A 12,607-nucleotide genomic window follows, 5' to 3' on the forward strand; every position below is an offset into this window, starting at 1 on the left:
GCAACACTTCTCTTTAGTCTGTTACTTTTTTTTGCTTCCCATTTGCAACTCTTGCCCCAGGAATCGGGTGTCTGCACCCTGATCAAGATATGTCAGCCTGAAATTCACCCACTCCCCAACCTTACTGTAATTTTCCCCATAAGATTGGGTAGCCCCAGTTCAGTCTTTGCTCCTCTAATTATAGCAGCCGCAGCTGGACTCTAGTCTCTTTAGAGGCTAATTGTAGCTGTGTGGATCTAGTTTCAGAAGCCCTCTTGGAGAGTTGGTAAAGAAACTAAGGCCTAAGAGGTAGTTGCTAATTACCACCTTCTCTAACAGCTGTGTTCTGCCCTGGTTTCCTTCAGCTAATTAAGAGTTCCATTGGGCCTCTGTCCTAATGAGCACAATTTACTGCACTAGGTGCTGATACCTAGACTAACCCAAAAAACACCCCACCCCTGGGAAAATGCCTCTTGAGGGCCAGGTGCATGGGAATGGATCTCACAAACAAGTCTATCGGGCTTCTTGCTTTAAAACAAAACGTTCTCCTCTTTTGCCCCCTCCCGTTCAAGACTAAATTGCTCGGGTCTTGAGACCTTTGCAGGACCGAGCACAATCTGCTGGTCTCTTGTGCCCTTGCAGCTCTCCCACCTGCAACAGACATGGGGACACTGAGGCTTGGTCTTCACTGCGGGGGGCCAGCCATCCATGTTATGCAACTTGAGCTGTGTGACTAATGTAACTGAGGTCAGCATACTGAGTGTCTTTGTGGTGGTAAATAGCTTGATGCTCTCCCATCAGCTCTGCCTGCACTTTTCATTCCACTGAAGTACCAGAGTTGATAGAGTGCTTGGTGGTCAATTTATTATGTCTCTACTAGACATGATAAATCTACGCCTGCTGGCTCGATCGTGACCCACAGATCCGGCTGGTAGTGTAGATGAGCCTCAACAGCAACTGGCATCCTAGTAGCTGAAATCTCTAGACCCTTCCAGTCTCTTAACAGATCTGGCTTGGTTGTTGGCAACTCCAAACGAAGATAGAGAGGGAGAAAGAAGTAGAGGCAAGGACTGGATCCCCACTGTGCCTTTAGGAAAAGTAGTTTAATGGCTCGCTCTCTGGAGATAGGAGGCTTTGGTAGGTCTACATCAGTGACGTTCCAGAGGCAGAGGTAGGTAGACAGAAGAATTCTTTGAAGCTGGGTCCCCAGGGCTGGCCTTACCATGAGGCGAACTGAGGTGGCTGCCTCAGGTGCCAGACTGCGGGGTGCCACCAGGACCCAGAGTATAGAAAATTGTCTGCTGCTGGTGCATCTGTATTCTCTCTGCTCTAGGTGCACAGAGATGGAGTGCTGTGCTGGAGGAAGAAGGCAGAATTGAGACCTTTCAAAGTTTTGGCCCAAGTGAGGGGGCATGGGAGCATCATTTGAGCTCCCCGCCTCCGGTGCCAAAATGTGGGCCAGCCCTGTAGGTCCCCCCAGCACCATCTTCTGCGCTCTTCCCCCACCCCTGGGCGGGAGGGGAAGCCAGTAGTCAAAGGACTAGTTGTCCATCCCATAAGCTTTCGTTTATCAGTCAACCAGTCGCTTACATCCCTATTAAGAAACCTTACTAAAATCAAGCTATATTGTAGATACTGTTCCCTCTCCCCTAGCCCAGTGACTGTCATGGAAGGGAATTAGGTTGCTTTATTTATGCACACCCTTAAGCAGCAAGATGTAGAGTCTAGCAAACTACGGTAGCGATTAACTTCTTCCGGGCCCTCTCGTCCCTTTCAGGGGAGATAATGTGATTAATGTGAGACTCTGCAGGTTAATCTCTGCCTCCAATACATTAGTAAGAACACTCTGCTACCAAAAATAACTGACTGCAGGACTACCCCCATGCTAAGGGCATCAATCTCCTGCCGTCTTCAGTGTGACCTCTGTCATGGGTGCTCTCCTCTTGGGCACTGTGGACGAGAAGTCCCGCCTGCATGCACCAGGTCCTGGTGTTGTAATTGACATGCTATTGATGCCCCCACAAACATGCTAGCTACTTAAGATTATAAGTGTCATCAGTGGAGAATTAAAACGCTTTCAACCTGCCCCCTCTAGACAGTGTGCCTCAGTTCAGCTCTCCTTTTGTCAAAAGCTATTGCAGGAAACTCTGAATTTAGGGAAACCTGTGAATGCTTCCAACCAGGGATTTCTTCAAGAGATGCTCTTGCTTCAGTGAAACACAGAACAGAAGAGCCAAACTATCCCATGTATGAGGCTGCAGCGTAAGCGACACATTCTAGAAATTTTCTTGTAATTTCTTTTAAGAAACATGCTCCTGATATTCCAGATGCCTTTTGCCATGGCAGAATTATTTGTATTTGTAGTAAAAGAGTTTTGTCTAGTCCGTCCACTGGCAACTGTTTTGACTAGCATCTCTCATCTAAACTCTCCTAAAAGCACAGTTAATACATTCCCATTTCACTGCTTCAAGCCAAGGTGGATAAAAATTGATTAAACTGATTTTATTTAAATAAATGCACTTTTTAAAAATGAACCTATGGAAAATTTGACAGCCTCCATTAAGACCTAAATATGCTCTGATCTATTAAAATAAAAATTCAGGTTGTATGTGTTTGCTGCCAAAGTTTTAAAGAAATCAGCACTCTGAACCACTGGAACGTCACTGGTTAAACAACTTAAGCCACAGTTTGTACTAAAATCATAGAACACTAGAACTAGAAGGGACCTCAAGAGGTAGAGTCCAGTCCTCTGCCCTCACGGCAGGACCAAACACCATAGATCATCCCTGACAGGTGTCTGTCTAAAACCTGCTCTTAAATATCTCCAGTGCTGGAGATTCCACAACCTCCCTAAGCAATTTATTCCAGTGTTTAACCACCCTGACAGTGAGGAAGTTTTCCCTGCTGTCCAACCTAAACCTCCCTTGCTGCAATTTAAGCCCATTGCTTCTTGACCTGTCCTCTGAGGATAAACTAGCTTTTGTCAGTACAGGCAGTCCCCGGGTTACGTACAAGATAGGGACTGTAGGTTTGTTCTTAAGTTGAATTTGTATGTAAGTCGGAACTGGTACATATTGTAGGGGAAACTCTTGCCAAACATTTCTCCAGAGCTCAGTTTTATTCTCCCACACCTCACTTCCCTCAGTCCTTTATTCTCAAGCTGAGGTGTCTGCTGAGAAAAGCCGCTCCACGTCTCCCTGGTCTGCCGGGGGAAAGCAGCTAGTGCAGGGTTGCCTCACCCCGTTTGTAAGTAGGGATCCGATGTAAGTTGGATCCATGTAACCCGGGGACTGCCTGTAGTAACCTCTTCCACAGCTACAGACAATATTTTCTTCATTTCATTTTTATTCAGCTAACTTAGTTCAGTGACTAGTTTAATCAAAGTTAAGAAACCAATTGGGAATTGAAAAAGCAAGAAGGCTTTTTTTCTTCCAAACAATGATTAAAAATTAGGTGTGAGAGGATGAGATTTACCTGTTCTAAAATCCTGAAAGACCTAACCATAAACAATTACTTCACTTCACCAAGTACATACAATACTTCCTTTGTTCAGTAAATCAGTTGATTTTAAATGCAAAATAGTTGTTTGGATAAACTTCCCCTCCCTGTTGTGTGCATTTGATTAGATGTTTTTAAAAATGAAACTTTCTGCATATTTGTTAAATTCCAGTTTTCCATCCAAATAGAGATCGATACTAATCACACGTTTAAAAAACCTAGTAAATAAATCGTTCAAAATGTTGATATAGTAAAAATTAAGAATCTGTGTAAATGTAGGTAAAACAGGCCTTCCCACAGGAGCAATTCCGCTTTGCCCCAGTGATTTTTTTTTTTTTTTTTAAAGGGCCCGGGGCTCCCACCGCCACTACTCTCGCAGTGGTAACACTCAGAGGGCTGGCAGGGAGGCCCACGTTGTGGGTAGCACCAGAGGCCTGTTGCTGAGGCCTTGCTCTTTCCGCCCTCCCCAACACACACACACATATTGCCCAGCTCCCTGACGTTAAACTCTGTAGTATAGAAACAATGCGCTGTCCTGGTAAGCAAAAAAGAAATTCCCCCACCAGTAGCGTGAAGGATAGCTTTAGTTACAAGTCAATATTTAGGAGGATAACTAAAAAATAGAAACATCAAACAAGATGAAAATTGATTTAAATCAAAGGCTGAATTAAATCACGATTAAAATTGAGTAAAATTAAATGGGTTGGATTTTAAATCCATGCATTCCGCTTTAGGCAGCGGGAGAGGAGGTTTCTTCTTTTAAGAAGTTTATTCTTTAACAAGATTTCTTACTGCATAAAGGGATTTGAATCATTTACTGGGGAGTAGCCATCTCTCCTCAACAGGTTAATTCTGTCACTGTTAAATCAGCCACGCTGTTTTCTTTGGGACTGATTTCACGACTCCGAGGCGGGGGGACAACTAAGTAGTGTTAGCATACCAAGGTTCTAGGACGGGGTTCTCACATCACAGCCCCCTTGTGACGACAAAAGTTAACATGGGACTGACCGGCAGAGGGGCTAAAGTCTTGGGGGAGGCTCTAACCTGCCCAGGTCTGAAGCTGAAGCCTCTTCGCTTTGGGCCCAGCACATCTTAATGCCAGCCCAGAATGCCTCCATTAAAACAGGGTTGCAACCTCTTTGGGGTCCTGACCCCACTTTGAGAGCTGCTGTCCTAGGAGCGTGACACTGCTAGAACTCCCACTTACTTCACTGGAGTTCAGAGCCTGTCTTGGAGAAATGTAGCTTGATGGGATTGGCCAAACGAAGCAAGGCCCCACACTAAACATCAGCACGTTTCTCGGCTCGTCCATGGAACTCCTGAACACTGCACTGGATCAATGCCAAGACTTCAGAGTGGTGCAGAATGAAAGGTGGCAAGGAGCCTGTATGGGCCGTGAACTAGAGTTGCCGGTTCTGGTGGGCCGTGTTCCGGGAGGTTTCATCACATGATGACCTCTTTAATTAAAGATTAATTCCTGGAGCCCTCAGGGTGATACTAGAGAGTTGGCCACCCTACCTACTCCCTCAGTAAAGCCTCTAGTATTACTGGCAGAGCAAAATGAGACCTTCCACTCAACATGATGGCATTTCTCTGCCAAGATGTAACCGTGTCAGGGAGGGCACTTGGCATCTGGTTAGTGCAGACATCAGGGAGGACTGGACAGGTAGAAAGAGACCTGAGGTGTGCAATGAATTTGGCCTCCAGAAACAACAAGCGCATGTGACCTCCAGTGATTAGTTTCAAGTCATTATGGAACAAAGGCATATGGACTCTCAGGGTGCCACCCTTTGAAACTTGACTTCTCGTTCTGTTCTGCAGGTCCCATGAGGGTGCTAACTAGCAGACCATAGCAACTAGCACAGAGAGGTGGAATCTGAGTTCCTAGAGTGAACGTGCACAGCCAGAAAGAAGCAACAGCCTCTGCACCTCTTGAGTTTCTTGTTGCGTGCACAGCAAAGAGGATGGTTCTAATTGCCTTGTGCACAACACGATGAGTAACCTAAGATGCATTCTTACAGTGGAGGCTGAGTGTGTGACCTCCACACTGTTCCTCCTTTAGTTTGACATGTGTATGCTCTAGGGATGTGAGGGCACATCTACACTGCAAGGCAAAAGTCAAAGTAAGCAATGCAACTTCAGCCACGTCAATTGTGTAGCTTAAGTTGAAATACTGTAGCTTAATTTGGCTTTTGGCGCAGTCTACACAGCCAGAAATTGGAGGAAGAGCACTCTTCCTCCAACTTGCCTTACTCCTCGTGAAATGAGGGTTACAGAAGATGGCATTAGTCCTCCAGCTCAACATTATTTCAAAATAATGGCTTGCTGTGTAAACACACTCTTTGGAATAACATTGGTCATTCCAAAATACTGTTGTGTAGACATACCCTAAGGCTTTGTCTACATTGGTGTGATCTACATTGGCATGAGCTCACCAGTTATCCAAACAGTTACACGTCGCCTCCTGGGCTGGCTTCTGGGGAGCTGGACAGCAGGTGAGAGCCGCTACGTGCCAGGAGCCAGCTTAAAATCTCCCAGGGAGCCGACTGCCACCCCATGCTGCTGTCTCAACCACATTTAAATTATGTAATTGATACTAAGTGACTGATCTCCATGATCTAACACAGTTTGGGCATTTATAAATAGCATATTGCAAAGATGAATACATAGATTATCTGGGAATATGTTGCGGAGAAGGAAAACGACATTCTGCAGTCCAGACCTGCTGTAGCCAGTCCTGGATTAGTGCTAGGCTGAGGGAGGTGTGACCGTTTTAAAGACCATTATTTCCTACTGATCAGGACTGGAAACAAAGAACGTATGTACTTACATTTCTCTGCAGTGGTATCTGCTGTCAGATCCACCCATGGGCAGTTACCAAGTATCTGAACTCAAAATCCAGCCACTCTGTGACCATTTTACTTTTTCCTTCCCAGATGAATTCCAGTCTCATTTGTTTTAACACAACTGGTTTATGCTCCTAGCAGCCATTGCGTTCTACGAGATGAAAGCAAATCGGAATAGCTGATTCCAATCTGTGTGAAGCATTAATCTCCAATTCTTATCCATTGGCACCTGGCAGGCAAAAGCGGTGCAAGCGAAATGGGCAGAATGACGTGGTTTGATCTCTCGCGCCTGCTGGGTAGCCATCTTGGCCAGCTCGTGGCAAGGTTTTTGGTGCCCTACGTTTTCCAAATACGGTCTCTGGCCCAGTGACTGGAGTGACACAAGGGGAATGTCTGATCTCCTGTTTTTATATTTTCCAGGTTTATTTACCAGGGACCTGCAATCTCCATTTCTTACATGCACAGAGGGAAGCAGATGGTGTTGAAGATCACCTGACAACAGACTCTCTGGCAAGGAGAAGTTTTCTGTTTGGTTTGGTTACAGGAGATTTCAGGAGAGCAGAATCTTTTCAGCCCGTTTGGTTACAAGACTGTTGAATAAGGTCAAGAAGACCATGCTTCTCTCCCCACCCCTTTCCCCCCTTCCTTTCAGCCTTGTTATTCAGTGCTACAGAATGCTACAGGTTCTTTCTGGGAAAGGCCCGCGTCTTTTTACTAACACAGCTGGGAATTAGAATCCCTACAAAGCATTCCCTTGATTGCTGACAGATACCAAGGCTCAAAGTCAGGGTGGGTCCGAGGTTGATTTTTGAAGTGAATATTCTTTCTCTAGGGCAGAGAGGGTCACTGGGCTTGCACTGTAGTTGGGAGACTGTAGAAAAAGTAAGGTTTTAGAAGCCCCATGTTGCAAACAGATGGTTATGTGGCTTAGAACCCGAGGGCTCCTTCACAGGGGGTGTTGCCTAGACAGAAAAGCAAGTGACACTAGATGAGGGTAGCAAGATGAGCTGGAAAGGAAATCGATTAGGCAAGATTGGTGCGGTAGTGGAAAGATCCTTGTCATCCTCTACCGGAATAAAACAAAAATCAGCATCTGTGGAAGTTGGCAACTAGGAGCCTAGCTCTGTAAGGGCCCGTGGAGTGGATGGGACAGGTTTTCAGATACCCAACTGATCGATAAGGTGAATGTATATGACAGAAACAGAAAGTAACTGAAAAAAGATCTGAAGTCACTGAAGGCCTTGGCAGTACTGAAAGCATCACTCGCTGTAGGGTTTTAAGTCTCCTGTAGGAGACTGTTTGCCTTTTGCTGGATCAGTGTGGCTATGTCTATGCTGCCGTTTTGCCAGCAGTGAGTATGCAAATGAGGTGTGGATTAGCATATTCCTGTGCCTCATTTGCATAATCTATGCACACTGTTTTTGGCCGGGAGAGGGGGGGTAGTGTGGATGGGGGGGGGGGGGGGGGTTGGCGCTAAAAAAGTCCACACTGCTTTTTTTTCCTCCTACAAAAACCCTTTGTGCAAAAATGGTGCACATAAATTATGCAAATGAGGTGCGGTGATGTTCTAATCTGCAACTCATTTGCATACTCACTGCCAGCAAAACCGGCAGTGTAGATGAAGCCTGTGTGTCTACAAAGGGCCAAGAGAGTGCTGTGCCAACTGAGTCATTTCCAGTTACCCATCATCTGACTGTAGGGCAGGGAGGTGGGAATCGCAAGTGACCAGTTAATTAGTTTCCTGGCCTGCATTTGGAGCAGCACTGACATTCTGGGACTGACTGCGGCCTAGTCTACACTACCCCCCGCTTCCCTCATTGATCTACGCGGATAGTGTAGCTGAAGTTGATGTGCTTGGACTGACTTACCCACATGTCTTCCATGCAGTGAGGTCGACGGCTGATGCTCTCCCATCGACTCCGGTACTCCACCAGGGCGAGAAGAGTAGACGGAGCCGATGGGAGAGCGCTCAGAGGTCGATTCATCGCATCTAAGGAGACACGATCAATCAACTCTCGATGGGCCGAGCGCTGCAGTGTCCATCCACTGTGCAGTGGTGACGAGCCCTGTTGGGGATGGTTCCGGTAGCTCTGTAGCCCTTGCTCAGTGTAAATACCGTGTCAAGCGCAGCATCCTTTGTACCCTGCGATTTTCTACACGCGCTAGAAACACCTTCCCCAACTCTAACCGCCCCGTGCGGGAATACTGCACTAGTTGTGCTTTCAGACTAGCTCTCACCTCCTGACCTAGGTATTCCACTGTCGCTCTGGTAGAACGGGACTGGGCTCCCAGTTAGAGAAGGGCCTAATCGTACAGGATCTTTACACGACTAACGCGCCTGCTGTCTGGGCGGACGCTTCAGCCTTGTTTCTATTCGTTGACACTTTTCTCAGCCTATCCGTGTGCTGAGCCATCCCGGAAAAGCGAACGAGAAGGCAATAACTCCATTAGGGCTGGATTAAGGATGGTGTCTAGTTTTTCAGTTGGTGGTTGTTTGTTTTTAAACCTCTTAAGCCTTGACACCTCTGCCGAGGTTGAACGCAGAGCCCAGAGACAATGCGGGTGGCTCCGAAGGCTGTGCTGTGCATTAGGGGACGGGCAGGGCAGGAGCATCTAGTTCTAGTGGTGTGCTCCCTCCTGGAGCAAACACCCAGGGAGAGACCCTCACTCTTCTTTCCTGTACCTCCACCTTGATGCTTGAGAGGACTGTCTGGCTTTGGGACACCTCAGATCAGTGGTTAGTCTGTGTTGGGTCCCCAGGTTAGCAGGGGACGGTCGTGGCAACATCTAAGACCCTCCCACCCCCCGAAGTAATGAAGTGGTGGATTTTCTCTCTGACAACCCCTCCTCATCAGGCGCATGGTGCGTTGAAACGTAGCACAGGCGCGTGTGCTGTTCTGCCCAGGCTGTGCGTCAGAAGCCCCCCAATACTCCTTCATCAGGCAGCCAGCAGCTTCCTGCAGGCAGAGGCTCTTCCCCCGAGTTCAGGACTCAAGCTGGTGTTCAAACACTCTGGGGCACTCCAGCCATGCTCCCGACGCCTGGGTGGGGCAGCGGCAGCCTTTGCAGCTGTCGGCTGCTATAGCCACGTGCTGGTGGAGTGCAGCGCGCCCGCTCCCGCTGTGCACGTTCGCACATGCCTCCCCTGCCGGGAGGAAGCCCAAGAGGGATGTTACAGCTCAGAAGGCAACTTCCAGGCAGATTCCTAGGAGAGCTGCTTTGACTTAGCTAGCACTTCTCAGAACTTTCCATGTAACCTGCTCCCCGCCTCCAGCGATGCTCAGCCACCCGGGGCTGCCAGGCCTGGCATCCCTCAGAGGCTGTGGGCTCTCCCTAGCACTGCCCTATCTGACTACTGCTCTGCTCAAACGCCCTGCTGGCAGAGCATGCAGCAAGCCCCTCGGATAGCACAGAGTCCCCCTCGCAGCCCGGCCCCGTCAGTCCGCCTGCAGACCTCACGCTTACGCCTCCGCGTTGGCATTGCCGATACGTTTTGAAACCCGCTCACTGTTAGCTCGGCCCACCGTAGTGCCTTATAGGCTTTAGAAGCCACTTCCTAGGAAGAGTTCTAGGGCTGCGAGCCTTTGGCCACTTTCCCGCTCTCATTTCAAGGATGCTTCCCTCCTTTGGCTCCCTGCCTTTGCTGCAGCTGGCTCAGGGCTCACTAGAATAGCGAGGAGGTGTGTCCCGTTTTCAGGTAGACTGGTGTCTCGCCACATCTCACCTCTGGGCCCTGCTCCATCTCCTCCAGGGGCACCAGCAGCTACAAAGGGAAGAGCTCTAACAAAGTCCATCAGGCTCTCTGGGGAGAGGCATCTCCTCCCTCTTGCTTGACATCTGTCTGCCCAGCCCCCGCCCGCCTCCCCCCCCCCCACACACACACCTTACGGCTGCTGACTGACACGCCTGGCCCATCACGTGTGTTTTTGGCATTCGGCGTGACCGCTGGGGAAATCCCAGCTTCCGGGAAAGGCGGAGCTAAGCCGGAGGCTCCGGACTGCCCGGTCTCTGCAGCTCACGTTCAGGCAAAAGCGTCTCCTGATTTCTGACTAGCCACGCTAGATGTCGAACTTTAGAACTGACCCTGGAGGAACAACGCTCGGCAGGGTCGGGAGACGGGGGGGCTCCCACCACGGAGAGGCCGCTGGTTCGTGTGGCTCGCTCTCGTGAGCCAGGTTCTTGGGGGAGCAGATGGCATGGTCCTGTCATGTCCTGGGATTGTATTAAACATGTTTACTTCTAACTAGCCTGTTTACCGTGGGGGTGGGGGGAAGTAGCCGCAGTTCTGGAGGACTTTGGAATGAGCGAGCCACCAGCCTGCGTTGGAGAGCCCCCCTCCAGCCGCCCTCCAACACTGGGCCGGCTGTAACGCCACACGTGTTTTCCATGTGGAGCGGGTGCTGAAATGGGCTCAGTAGGCCGATTAGAGAAGCGGTCAGACGCGCTTCCCCCTTGTTCTCCTGCTGCTGTTTAACGTTCGGAGGGCTGGTAACAGCTAGACAGTGGTCCCCCTTCAGTCTTCCTTTACTGCTCAGGATCCAGCTCCTTACCATATCAGGAGGCTCCCTGAGCCTTGGCGGAGCAATAAGAGACTGTAACAAAAGTTACCATCGTTGTGGAATTCCTCGTTTGTGTGTATTGTAAATCTCCGTCTGCAGTATCTCCTCTGGGTTTAAGCCTGCCCAGGACCTGCAAAGGGAACTGCCAGCTGCAGTGGGGGGCCCAACTCCAAGCTGAAGTTTGATGTACAGAGGCTGTGAGAGCGGGGGACCACGTTGCTGCTTTGTGCGGTTCCCCCCTAACCGCACGACCGCCGCCCGTCAGGCAAAACCCTTCCCGGGGCACGTGGTGGTCCTGCTGCTTTAACGCTTTGCCAGTCTCCCGCTCCCTGCCAAATTGGGCTGGCGCCCTACAGGGACCTTGCTCTAGAAGCTAGTTGAGCACTTACCCGTTCTTCAGCCGCCAGCCCTACACCCTCTGCTCTCGGTGGCTCCAGACCGTGCTGTTCCAGCTGGGCACTGCACGCTGCGTGGCGGTCCACCCGCTTCCAGCGATTCAGATTTGAGGCAGCACCCTGGAACTGGGCCTCGTGTTTCTCCCGATGCCAGGCAACCGTGGGCTGTGCGGCCGAGCAAAGCAAGTCATTTGGCCTTCGTATCGATCCGTTCCCTGGCGCGGCAGGCCTGGCCATGGCTCCTGGAGATCACTGCAGAGGCTGCGCTGTTCCTACGCTATGGTGTTGGCCATTGCTGAGGTAAACTGGTGCCTGCTTCCTCGGGCTGCCCAAGTCCACGGTGACCACTGGACTGCAGTGTGCAATGGCGGTCTGCCACCTTCCTGAAACGCAGTCCCGCCAGCCGACCCGCAAAGCCTTTTCGCCCGGTTTAGAGTCCGAGCGGGGCGGGAATGCTGGCTGAAAAGTGCGGGAGGACATGGCCTCTTCTAACCTCTTCCTGCAATTTGTCATCTCGCTCGGGCTCCCGGGGGGTTTGTGGTTGGTCACTGAACTCTACTGGTGTGCAGAGTGGGAAGGCTTAAACCCAGACTCCAAACTAAAGTTAGTTCATGATACTAGTTAATAAATCTGTATTTTTCTTTTTTTGCACAGAAGCTGGTAATCTAGGACCTATGTGTGAACTTTATATGACTATTTTTTGTACTTGGTTTACTTGGGTTGGTATGAGACGTTGTATTTAAGTACCTTGAACACTGTGGATACCCTGATGTGTATGAATGGCAGAGGCTTTGTAAATTAAGAGACGTTTGTGTGAATAAAGCTCTTGGATGGGGTTGAAAGCCATACTCAATTTGCAAGGTGAGTTTGGTTTCTTTGTATTCAGCCTTCTGGCTACGAACCACCGGTAAGGGAGGGCAGGCTAAGAGACGCCCTGAAGGTAGGGAGGGGGGTAGGTTCATGAGTGGCCTAGCACATAGGGTATTTGACTAGGGACCCCAAGGTTGTGCAGTTGAGCCCCTCCCTGGGTTGCTGACACCATCTGCCCCAGAGATGCAGCTGGCTCCCCTATTAGAAAAGCCCTTAGAGCAGCGGCACACACCCAGGCTCTCAAAGAGCGGCCGGGGCTGGGTCAGGCTTGTTCCTTAACTTGCCCTTCAGGTGTCTTCCAGCATCGAGCTCCAACCGAGAAATAGCTAACAAGCACTGAAGCCGTTGCGCTTTCCAGCCTTCACACAGATCTTGCCAGTCTTGGCAGCGCCTGCGATACAGGGCGAATGGGAAAGCAAGCTGAGAAACCGCTTTCCATGGGTGCCACCCACAAATTGAG

General features: G+C 49.7%; 1 protein-coding gene across 1 annotated transcript in view; it reads left to right on the plus strand.

The window, feature by feature from the left end:
• The window catches only part of STK35 (serine/threonine kinase 35), a 31,310-nt gene extending 19,173 nt beyond the window's left edge, over window positions 1-12,137 (plus strand). The window contains exon 3 of the mRNA XM_075900929.1: window positions 6,744-12,137. The gene's annotated coding sequence lies outside the window, so the exon portion shown is untranslated. The remainder of the gene's footprint in view (window positions 1-6,743) is intronic.
• The last annotated feature ends 470 nt before the right edge of the window (window positions 12,138-12,607 follow it).

This window comes from Pelodiscus sinensis, chromosome 18, assembly GCF_049634645.1.
Source record: "Pelodiscus sinensis isolate JC-2024 chromosome 18, ASM4963464v1, whole genome shotgun sequence".
In the NCBI taxonomy this organism is placed as follows: Eukaryota; Metazoa; Chordata; order Testudines; family Trionychidae; genus Pelodiscus; species Pelodiscus sinensis.